The sequence below is a fragment of the Danio rerio genome, chromosome 5, assembly GCF_052040795.2.
Source record: "Danio rerio strain M-AB ecotype USA chromosome 5, GRCz13ab, whole genome shotgun sequence".
Taxonomy (NCBI): Eukaryota; Metazoa; Chordata; class Actinopteri; order Cypriniformes; family Danionidae; genus Danio; species Danio rerio.
In genome coordinates, this window is record NC_141025.1 from 27,931,182 (window position 1) to 27,943,890 (window position 12,709).

The 12,709-nt window shown below is 34.1% G+C and overlaps 1 protein-coding gene across 3 annotated transcripts in view; it reads left to right on the plus strand.

The window, feature by feature from the left end:
- Positions 1–9,447, plus strand: part of araf (A-Raf proto-oncogene, serine/threonine kinase) — a 53,853-nt gene extending 44,406 nt beyond the window's left edge. For 2 of the 3 annotated variants that reach the window (XR_015490047.1, XR_015490048.1), the window contains exons 17-18: positions 1,941–2,053; positions 2,155–2,665. The gene's annotated coding sequence lies outside the window, so the exon portion shown is untranslated. Of the gene's footprint in view, positions 1–1,940; positions 2,054–2,154; positions 2,666–9,114 lie in introns of those variants that run through there. The other variant, XR_015490049.1, reaches the window with a different exon arrangement.
- Positions 9,448–12,709: the final 3,262 nt, after the last annotated feature.

Below are 12,709 nucleotides of genomic sequence, written 5' to 3' on the forward strand. Positions count from 1 at the left end.
TTTAAAAGGTTTCCTCCAGACATTGGACGTCAGGGAGTTATATATATATTTGTCCAAGTTATGGAATATCAGGGATTTTAAAATTTCCCATTTAGCAAAAAACAAATTTGTACTGTGTTTGTTGTCATGTTTCACATATTTAGCCTATTGTGGTTAGGCTATTTTTCACAGCATTTTTTATAACTGGCAATCAAATGGAATCAAGAGGTTGTAGCACGTGAAACACATTCTGTGGTGTTTTTATTTATTATTTGTCTGCTCAGTGCTCAGCCAGTCCCTTCTAGATTTTGCAAGGGGAAAATTTAAATTATTTTGGGCTAAAATTATGGATTTTGCGGTGACTTTTCAACGTTTGCTTGACTGTATGCCAAAGTTTGGTGTAGCCCATAATGCGTAGGCCCCCTCATGGCATGAAATTTAATGTAATGCTTTTTGTCCGGTCTGAGACCCACTTTATATTGTATATCTATTAGGCAGTAAAGATCTCTGCTTTTTAAAGAAATCAGACCTTAAATAAGGCAATGCTATATTGGAAAGACTGAGGCTGGGTGGCTGAAATTTAAAGTTTTTTTTGCATATAGCCCATTGTAGCTAATGATAAAACTAACATAACCTTGTTCAAATAAGCTTTGGCTGAAGTCACACAGCTAAGTAGAAGTGCATCGCTGTGACAACTCGAGATATCAAATATGATTTAATTAAAATTAAACAATGCAGATGTAGCAAAATGATTGTAAACAGTGTCCTGGCTCAGCTGGCCAAAATCTGTAGAAAATCTGTAGTAATTCAACAAAATCGTCTACATTTTGCATAATTTAGGTTTAGCCTTAATTCAGCTGTCAGACAATTGTCAAATTCTGCAGGGAGATAATGCTTAAATTTAAACCCCCTCTACATTTATTTATTTTTGTATTCGTAAGTTTCACATTAAAACCTCTGATGGTAAAGCTGAAATTTTAGCATACCTGTAGATTAATACAGTATTTAGTGCCTTGACAAAACGTAACAATTTTTATATGTTAAAAGTCCTGCCCTTTTAATGAACTAAATGTATTCATATAGCAAGGAAAAAATTATGTAAATGCAAGAGTGTATGGGTGTTTCCCTGTGATGGGTTGCAGCTGGAAGGGCATTGGCTATGTAAAACATATGCTGGATAAATTGGCATTTCATTCTGCTGTGGCGACCCTGATTGATAAGGGGAATAAGCCGAAAAGAAAATGAATGAATGAATTCAACTTCTGTACCTGAATGCTTATTTTAACGGTTTATCATTGATTATGGTACTTTTTACTTTGCTCTATTGTAATTATCTTTGTTTACTATTTGTTTTTTTATTTTTTTATACATTATTCACACCTAGAAAATCACCCCACTCAGTTAAGGATTTCTTTCCAAATAGATCGATGAAAGCCATCTGGTAAAATTGTATTCATATCGCAATATATCACAGAAAAACAAAATATTGCAATGCCAGATCTTTCCAGTATCGTGCAGCCCTAGTTTAAAGCATGGATTATGTCCACTGCGTTCAGGACATTTTCTTAAGTCTATGCATGCTTGCATATTTTACCACTGGATAGACATTTAACACAAAATACCTTTAAAATCAACTCCTTCAATCAATTTCTCCTGTTTCTTTTGTCTTGATCCTCCATTGACTTTGATACATTTGTTAGATCATTTACTAGAAGTTTGTTTGTGTAAGCAATTCATAATGAGTTGATTAAAATTAGTCAGTTTGCCAGTAAATGAATATATTCGTGCACAAAACTTTACCCCTTAAAACTCTTTGTTTTCGGCCAGCAAGCAGAGCACAGCAGCAGCTGCTTCACTGGATCTCAGTCAGTGTAATCCATATTTGTGAGGTCAATATCACCTGCTGTTTTTATATTCCATCACCAATTACTCAGCCTCCATAATCCAGTTTTTTGCCACAGATCATTTGACATCAGCCTGCACCTGTCCATTCAACACTGGCCTCATTGAACATGCTCTAATGAAGCGGAGTGTATTACTTAGGATTTTGAAGGATATCTGCGTTGCATAAATGGTAAGTCTTTTGGATATATCTTTTCTAAAGCAGGCTGTACATTGAGATACGGTCCACCTGTGAATAATGTGATCATAAATAAGCCTTAATTCTTTTTGTAGCGCGTGTCAGAGGAATCGTTTGTGTATGTGAGCGCAGACGGCAGACATTAAGGACACCTTCAGACATAAATTTTGACGCTGTTTGAATGAGAGGCCGTAATGTGCGTGAGGAATGATGGGCCACTTTGTGCTGAAGTGTCCTCGGTGTGCTTTTTCTTCCGTCGAGGTGTTTGTGCTGACAAAAGTGAACGGAAGAGAAAGAGCTCATTTCCTTAATTAAACAGCAGCGCGTTCTCATCAGAATGTCTGTCTCAATCAATAATTCACACCAACGCCGATTCCTTAAGTGTCTGTAGTTGATTGTAAAAGGCATGTTTTAATTTAGTTCATTTTGATGTTTGAATAGTGCACAATTCATTAATTTGTAACATCTTTCCATATTAAGTCATATTTAATAAAAAAATATTAAACAATTGAGTATTATTTATACATTTTTTACATTAAAAATGTGTGACCCTGGAACACACTCAAAATGGCATTTTTAAACCACAATGAACTGAACTAAACTGAACTTCGACTCTGAAATCTGGACTTTACTAGAACTTCTATGTTAAGCGGCTTTGACACAATCTACATCGTAAAAGCGCTATAGAAATAAACATGAATTAAATTTAATTTATTTAGCTGCTTGTTCAAACTACTTGTTTAAAATGAGCTAAACCGACACAATTCTTGAGATTTTTTTGAGACAACAATTGTTCTATGTTCAATTTACTTTTGCTCATCCAATTTTTTTTTTAACATTAACCTAATTGATTTGTGTCTGGATAACACGAAAGACAGTGATAGATAACCAGATAACCAGCCATAAGTGTCATTATCTTTGAAATTGAGATTTAGACATCATATAAATGTAGAAATAAGCTTTCCATTGATGCATGGTTTGTTATTCAGCAGAGATAAAACTATGTGCAAATCTGGAATCTGAGGGTTAAAAAAAATCTGAATACTGAAAAAATCTTTTTTAAAAGCATTTTGCAATGCACATTAGTGATAATACACTGAGTTGTGATGTTTTTACTATAGGAAGTTTACAGAATGTCTTCATGGAACTTGATCTTTACTTAATATTCTACTAATATTTAACATGAAATAAAAACACAATGATTGTGTGACCCATAAAATGTATATTTGGCTATTGCCAGAAATATACATGTGCAACATAAGACTTGTTTTGTAATGCAGGGTCGCACACACGCACACACACACACACACACACGCACACACACATACAGTTGAAGTCAGAATTATTAGCCCCCTTTTTAACATTTTCCCCCAATTTCTGTTTAACAGAGAATATCAACACATTTCTAAACATAATAGTTTTAATAACTCATTTCTAATAACTGATTTATTTAATCTTTGCCATGATGACAGTAAATAATATTTGATATTTTTCAAGGCACAGCTTTAATTGACCTTTAAAGGCTTAACTAGGTTAATTTGGTCAACTCGGCAGATTAGGGTAATTAGGTAAATTATAATGATGGTTTGTTGTACATATATACACAGTGTTGAGAAAAGTTACTTTAGAAAGTAATGCTTTGCGATATTGTGTTTTGTGTCAAGTGTCTTAAAAATTATCTAGTAAAATGTTATTTTCTGTCATCATGACAAAAATAAAACAAAACAGTTATTAGAGATGAGTCATTAAAACTATCATGTTTAGAAATGTGTTGAAAAAAAATCTCCCCGTTAAGCAGAAATTGGGGAAAAAAATAAACGGGGGCTATTAATTCAGAAATTCTGACTTCAACTGTATATATATTAAAGGCTGTTTGGGTAATTTGCTAACCAGCTTTTCAGCTTAAGGATATTAGCATATCTTGTCACTTAGGTTAACACTTATTTCCTGAATCACCTTCCTCTAATGACAGTCTTTATTCACTCCATATTTGACGTCTTCTTCCAGAGGAAGCCTCCACTCACCCATTATCTGTCTGCCGATTTTTACTGTTGACTTTGATCAATATGCCTCATTAACATTAAAGCAAGCCTGTCGTCTGCTCATTTTATTTATTTATTCACTCCATCATACCAATGAATGCTGTGCTGAATTCCTTCTGCCTGTCTGGCTTTCTGACTTTTGTCTAGAAAAAAAACATTTATTAAATGCATTTATTTGAATCAAAATACAGTAAAAACAATATGTAAAATATATGTAAATTGATTTATAATTGAGTGTATTTTCATATAATATACATCAGCCATTTACTCAGTCTGCTGTCACTATAATATGCTGATTTTGTAATATTTATAATTAATATTTATATTAGTATTATTGTCAATGTTTAAACAGATTTATTTTCAGAAAGAATAGAAAGCTCAAAATAATTTTGGATGAAATATAAATTCTTAAATTAAATATCAATCTTCATTGTTACTTTCCCTTGTAAAAATGTCAATTGTTGCTAAACACATATTGAATGGTTGCATCATTTAACAGTTTCATTTCAAACCCACCAGCATTTGGCAAGGTGTCACTTCATGTACATTCATTGTAGAGCTTTGCAAATATTTCAACAACCTTTTATTGAAAGCCACTTCAAACTGTTTCACGGAGAGTTAACAAAGCCACTGCTGCATGGGGACTGAAACTAGAATAAACGCGATGTTTAGGGACAATTGTAGGTTTGATGACAGATTCACAGGCAGACAAGATAAATTCCAAACATTTCTCAAGCTCTTAGATCCCGCTAAGGTCTGAGTCAAACCAGAAAACCTTTTGTGTGCATGCTTATAAACACAACAATAGAGAAAAAAACATACTAATTTATTCAATAAGCTAAAAAAAATTCATAAATCAGAATACCGATTCAAAAAGGATTCAAATCCTTGGTTCAGTGCCTGACTTTAAGAAATGAAAAAAAAAAAAAAAAAATTTGAATATACACAATATTAAAGATTAAATTCCGAAATTTTAAGGAATTAAAGAGGTTTGATGCAAAAACTTCTTCCTAGTACAAATGCTTGTTTTAGTAGAAAATTTCAGACAGCATTTAGAGGTTTTTGCATGTGAACTCTTCAATTTTCTCAAACAATTTGTATAAATTCAGTTTAAATACTGAAATAACTCCAATACATTGTGTTTTATTTACAGCTTCAGATTTTTTTGTACAAACACTAGCAGACCCAAGCATCACAGATAAAATAATAAATCAAAAATCTTATTTGTTAACATTTCATCACCACAAGTTTGACACACAAAACAAGCATAAATCAACTTTCACTCTTAGTTAAATAGTCTCATGCTTTATCTGGAAAAATAGAAATTAAAATTGACAACTGACAAATACATTTATTTCTATATGTTTAATCAGCTACACTGTAAAGAAACACATGGCTGAGCTTATTCCTTTCTGCTTTTTGATTCTCCTTTTACAAAGGACTTTACCCTGACCCATACTCTGTCCTCACCCATACACTTTGGCAAATAAACACAGCAAAGCCCTTGCAAAGCTTAAATAAGCATAGTTTTATTGGCTTTATTGCATTACAAAATCAATCCAGGCATTTTAATATAAAGGGAGTAAATCACTTGTTCGAAGCGAACAGAAATAGAAAAAAATACTAGCGGCTAAGGGAAGGAAATCAATTTTCACACATTAAAACTATTATCCTATTAAGAAATGGATGACATTCAGAAATCAAAGCAAGCTTCAAGGTCTTTTCATAGCACACTGTAGGTTTCCTCTGAAGAAACATTCAGATGCATGAAATGAAGATCAGCCTAAATGTTTTAAAATCATATAATACATACACATGCATCTAGTGAATAGTACATACTGAAATTTTTCTAAAATTTTTATTTTTAAAGAAATAAAATGCATCATTTCATTAAAACATTCAGAAAGAATTATGGAAGATGTAAATGTCATTCTGCAGTTCAAGAGGTAATAAATATGAGTATTGCAGATTTATATTTACCGCACCTGATGAAAGAGATTTAATTCAGGGAATTATCCTCTAATGAAGTCATTTAGGAGTGTGCTATAAAAGGTTATATATGGCTTATTGATTCTGACATTCAGGTGATGGTCTATAGCACTTTTCTTCTTATTGTTCATTTGAGAACTATAGTTAAAATAACTAAGAACCATTTCATTTTACTCCTAACAAACAACTTTGATAGTACGTACATTTGAAGTATCATCTGCAGAAACATTTGCATAAAATCAACATGTCATTCAAACATAAAATCTTTACATTTGTTGTGTTCTTCAGACACATTCCAATACTAGAATGTCACATGTCGAATGTAAGACCCCCAGAATAAAGCAATGCTTACAGTACATCTAATTTAATTTGCAGAAAAGCTTCCTTTATTTACCCCTTCGCTCTGTGTTCATTACCCAGATTCATGTTTAATACTCTAAGGACTACTACAGCTTTTAATCACAGGTTTACTGAGCCTGGCAGACCTTTCCTAATCTACCAGAGTAGGTTTTCACTGCACAAAAACATCAATACTGTCTTTTTGGCCTGGGTGTTCATGGGATTACTTGCGTTCCAATGAGCCCTTTCCCCTCAAGCCTTACACAACGGCCTCAGTTTTCCCATGAAAAAAACCTAAATCCTATATTCCTATATTTATGTATATAGGAATATATATATATATATATATATATATATATATATATATATATATATATATATATATATATATATATATATATATATATATATATATATATATATATATATATATATATATATATATATATTTACCAATGATCCCAGATCAATAAAGCAGAGTAACCCACATTAAACCTTATTAATTAGACTTTGGTTTTATTCATATCCTCCAACCCAAACACATACTCTAAATCTATTTAATTCTTTGATTATTTTTAAATGAATAATTATAAATGTAAATGCTATAATCATGACACTTGACAATGATGAGTTTGCATATATTAAATAAGAATAATAAAGCTAATAAAACGCAGACAGTGCAGATATATTTGTGGCAGATTCTGGTTTCTGAGCATTAGAATAGTTTCAGAGATTCTTAAGGACTGACCTTCATCTGAATCCAAGTACATTGAAGCCTGCAGTTATCGTTGACCTCCTAGCATCAATCAGTGGCTATGAAAGAAAGCTGTATTTGATTCTGGATGTGCAGATGTAGCAATGAAATTGATTTTATTCTTTATCAAGTACAAATGCATAATATGCTTTTCTCGGTACCTCGAACAATGCGCCAAACAATTGTTCATACAACAGGATGAAGCATTTCCAAGAAAATTCACTCAAGTAACCTTCGGAGCAAATTTTTTATTGTACCTTTTGCTGTTGTTCGAAAATACAGATGACAAAATAATAATAGACCTTTTCGAAAAATTATTAAAAGGCTTTCAACTGATAACGTTTATCTTCAAACTCCATTCTTTACAATGTGGAAATAAGAAACTGAACCTCCAGAGATGAATGTGATAATAATGAATTCATTTTGTAAGGATTAAAAAAAAAAGTAGAAGGACAAACATTTAGCTTTTAGAAATGCAAGCAATCTTTAACAAGAGTAGCAATGAACCTGTGTATTAAGAGGTCTGTCCTATTGAAAGATCATGTTAACAATATTTCATTTTTCAGAAACGACACATCTTAACATCTGCTGTATTAAAATAATGTGTTGTAAAATGATCTCTTTGAACTCTCATGTAACTCATATATTTTTTCATTAATTAAAATCATTACTCCAGTCTTCAAAGTCACATGATGCTTCAGAAATCATGCTGATATAAAATTAGTTGTGCTCCATAATATCTATTGGAAACTGATGCTTGTCTGTGATGAATTGAAAGTTAACAACCAGACAGAATCTGCTGACATTATTTGTTATTTTTCAAAAATCTGCGGATTTATGCAGAATAGTTTTAGAAGTAATATATGAAATAAAAAATAGTAGCTTTTTAAACTTTTATTTAATGCTTACAATGCAAATCCAATTAGATCCACTGGTAAACAAAGCAAGTATCTCATACAATACATCTAATAAAAGACAGAAAATATTACTTTATAGTAATAGACAGAGACATATTGAACAATACTATTACTGAAATTAATTTAAAAACTGAATAAGAATGAACTCAAATCATCTCACCTCCATCTACACACATTGGATCAACTAACTTATTTCTTACTGCACCCTTGAGAAAATAGTGCTCAGCGTCAGAGGATCACAAAGGACTTTTTAAAAAATCTGGGGATTATTTTTCTGGGGTCTCTACCTTACATTTCTTAGATGCATGCTTTAGAGTATAAATGTATGTATATAGGTATATGGATGTGTATGTATGCTACCTCTCTGATGTTGTTTTTTTATTTTGTCTTTGCTTTTGAGGAAAAAAAAGTCCATTAATGTTTGTACAATATGCTTTGTATGTACATTTGGAAAAAAAAACAAAAACAGAATATGTATAAATTTACGCACATTTACACAAGTAAATAAATAGACATAACGATGGGCTAAAAATCTGGATTTCTGCATTTACAGATTCTATATGGGCCTACTAATTATGCATTGATTACATAACTAGTGTGAGTTATTTATTTGTTTAATGCAAAATAAAACATAAATTGCCACCATTTAGTTTAAATCAGTGTTTTGAGGTAATAGATTTGAGTTTTTAAACGTATCAAGTTTAATAGTGACTATATCAAAGATGCCCAAACTAGGGCCTGCGGACCAAAGTTGGCCCATGGTAACCTTTGAATTGCCATGCCATCTGAGAATAGTTTACAGATTGTTATTTCAAACTAAATGTAACCTATTATTTGTTTGTTTTATTGTGAAGCTACAAAAAAAAGCTTTCTGAAAAATAAATGCTTCAGTTTAAAAGGTATAAATGAAACAGATTTTTCATTTCTGAATTGCACCATCTATGACCACATCGCATGATATGCTCTAGACCTCTTTCTCTCTCTCTTTCTCTCTTTCTCCTCACACCTTCTCAGTGCCAGTGTTTAACTACATTCCTCCCACCTCCACTGTCCAAACATGTCCAGTAGCACCAGCCTGTTAGCGGCCGACTATTCATCACAGCCCCTCTAAATAAACAGCTGAGGTGTTTGAGAGATGGCCATGCTCTGAGGCCACTCATTCACTGGAGGAAAATGACTCCAAACAGCATGCCGTCACCATCACAGACATCGACAAACTCCTGAATTCGATACTGCTTTGTTTGTTGTTAAAACCGGATGTCTATATGTCCCAAATAATTTTTGTGTCCTAGCTGTCTCTGAATGGAGCTGTCACTGGAATGTCCCAAAACAGACAAATAAACTCTTAAAAAGAAAGTACAGACAGATGTTTTCACATGAATGACATTAAGAATTGTTTTCATTCATTCTTTTTCTTTTAAGCTTAGTCCCTTTATTAATTCGGGGTCGCCACAGCAGAATGAACCACCAACTTATCCAGCATATGTTTTACGCAGCGGATGCCTTTCCAGCTGCAACCCATCTTTGGGAAACATCTATACACACTCATTCACACTCATACACTATAGAGAATTTTAGCTTACCCAATTCACCTCTACCACATGTCTGACTGTGGGAGAAACCGGAGCGACCGGAGGAAACCCACGCGAACGCGGGGAGAACATGCAAACTCCACGCAGAAACGCCAACTGACCTAGCCAAGGCTCGAACCATCGACCTTCTCGCTATGAGGTGACGGCACTACCTACTGCGCCACCGCATCACCCAATCTTTTTATGTTCCAGAAACTGTCCAAAAAAGCTTTTTTATGGAGTGAGAAGAAGAATCTCCATTTTCGCCAGTTGATGGGCACAAAGGGTACCCCGAAAGTCCCCTCAGAAACGCAGTCTCTGTAACCCTTTATAGGGCACTCATTAATATAGCCTACTCAAAGTGTTACTGGGGAATATTAAAAGACTCTTAAAAACATGACAAACAAAGATAAAACAAAATTTTGACAATTTTTTAATTTAATCTACTATGGTTCTTCGCCTGTTTAAATGAGGTCAATAAAATAAAATTGCTTGTTCGGACTACTTATTTATAATGAGCAGAATCAACACAATTCTTGAGTTTTTTTTTGGGAACAACTTAACTGTTTTATGTTCGATTCACTTGAATTTTTGTTGGAACAGCATGAACGAGTTGTGTGGAACCCAGCATTTTTACAGTGTTCTTCTGTCCTAAATTCGTTTAAATCATTTACTGCTTCAATTCGCTATAATAAATTTGCACATGTGCCAAATGATCAACTCAAGTTAGGAATAAATTACGTTAATACTTTAAAATGGTTTCCTGAAATTCTTCGACCCAACATCGTCTCTTAAGACAAATACTTGTGAGCCAAATGTTATGAAAATATCCTTTACTTCAAAACAGAGTAGAATAGAATAGAAACGTATTGTCAAACAATTTTAAGGATTAAAATCTTTTGGCTTCTCAGCCAGTCACACCTCAGTGGTCAGTACTGGGTGTTTAAAGCAACTGTTTATCCTCGGTGTTCAGTTACACACAATGCCTGTTAGTGTTCTCACAAACTTCAGACTGGCATCAGCGCTCTCTCCGTCCCACAGATCTCTGCCCGGTCCCTCTTTGAAGTATGGCTGATTGACAGCCGGGGTTGCCCCTTGCCCAATAAAGATTTGATCATCAGTAGTGGATGGCCGCAGATGGCATATCTCTCGTAATCCAGTGTGTGGATCTTTCTCTGTAGTCTCAGCCATCGTGGCAGCGCAGCTGAACACAAGACATAAAACTGTCATAGCAAAGCATTGTCATAAATTTGCAGATTTATCCATTACAGAAGCAGGGCGTGAAATAATTGAAATGCTTCAGAATGTAGGCAATGTTCGAAATAAAGCTGTATCTCTATGAGGGGAGATTTCAACACCCTTCATCTATAGAACAGCTGTTTTATCATAAGGGGAATAACATTTTCAGTTCAGAATAACATTTTTTAATTGTTGTGATGGAAAATCGTGTTTTTTCCACCAAATATTGACTTCATTACCATCTTGAAACAAAAACTTTAATGAAACTATTTTGGGTAATTACACAATGGATATCAGTTATCTCTATAAATAATGCTTGTATGTGTATGTAGAGACATTTTGTTTCAAATATTTAAGTAAAGGTGGCATGGTGGCTCAGTGGTTAGGAAGAAGGTTACTGCTTCAAGTCCCGGCTGGGTCAGATGGCATTTCTGTGTGGAGTTTCCCCCACAGTCCAAAGACACGTGCTATAGGTGAATTGGATAAACTAAAACTGGCTGTAGTGTATGTGTGTAAATGTGCAAGTGTATGAGTGTGTTCCAGTACTGAGTTGCAGCTGGATGGGCGTCCGCTGTTTAATACATATGCTGTATAAGTTCATTCATTCTGCTCTGGCGACCCCTAATAAATAAATGAACTAAGCCAAAGGAAAATGAATGAATGAATGAATTATTAAAATAAAGACTCTCACTATACCTCTTTTTGACTGTGCCCACCTTCTGAATTGTCCTGAAATGATATGTGTTTTTCCACTTTTGTGCGTGTTTACCAAGTTTAGCTGGCAGCTAACTCTCTGCAACTCTCACATGGTTGCCCAATGAAGCTAAGCAGGGCTGAACCTGGTCAGTACCTGGATGGCAGAACACATGGGAAAGCCAGCACTCAACCTGTGCTCTGTGCTCTATTGCCCCAGTATAGTGAAGGGGACTCTCTTCTACTCAGTCAGCGCTTTCTTTTGGATGAGATATTAAACAGGTCCTGACTCTCAGTGGTCGTTAAAAATCCCAGGATGTCCTTCAAAAAAAAAAAGAGTAGGGGTTTAACCCCGGCATCCTGGCCAAATTTGTCCACTGCCTCTGTCTATCATGGCCTCCTAACCATCCCCATATCAGAATTGGCTTCATCACTCTGTTTCTCCTTTGATCTGCAGTCTGGTGCAATAGGGCTGCCGTCGCGTCATCCAGGTGGATGCTGCACACTGGTGGTGGATGAGGAGATTCTCCCCAAAAGTATGTTAAGTGGATTGAGTGTCCAGAAAAGTGCTATATAAATGTAAGGAGTTAAATTGCAATTTGCGTCCAACATGCATTTTCTGTATTATTTGTAATTTCAATTCAGTTTTTTTGTCTGTCCCTGTTTTCTGGTTAACTGTTACATCGGTTATAAAGAGGCAGGTTGAACTTTAAAGCACTGAAACATAAAGCATGTGATGTCACTTCCACTGGCGGGAAACTGTGGAAGACATTGAGGCAGTATTCTCTTATTCATTGGTACACATTTTAAGATACACCAATAGTGTATTAATCATTTCTCAACTCTGTTATATTTCTGTAAATTTCTCATTCGCTTTTTTAAAGTAATAATATGATGAAAAACAACACAAGTCTCTTTTAGAAATAAACATGCCATGCTTATCTGGTTTGAGGTCAGTATCTTGAGTTAAAGAACAAGATTATGGAAAATGTCAACTTTGATATTCTCAACTTTGTTACAGTTATAAAAGTTGTACTTTAATTAATTTAATTTAAAATATGTGAAACACCTTTTAAAGGGTGACATAGTCGTCTCTTTTGCAGTTT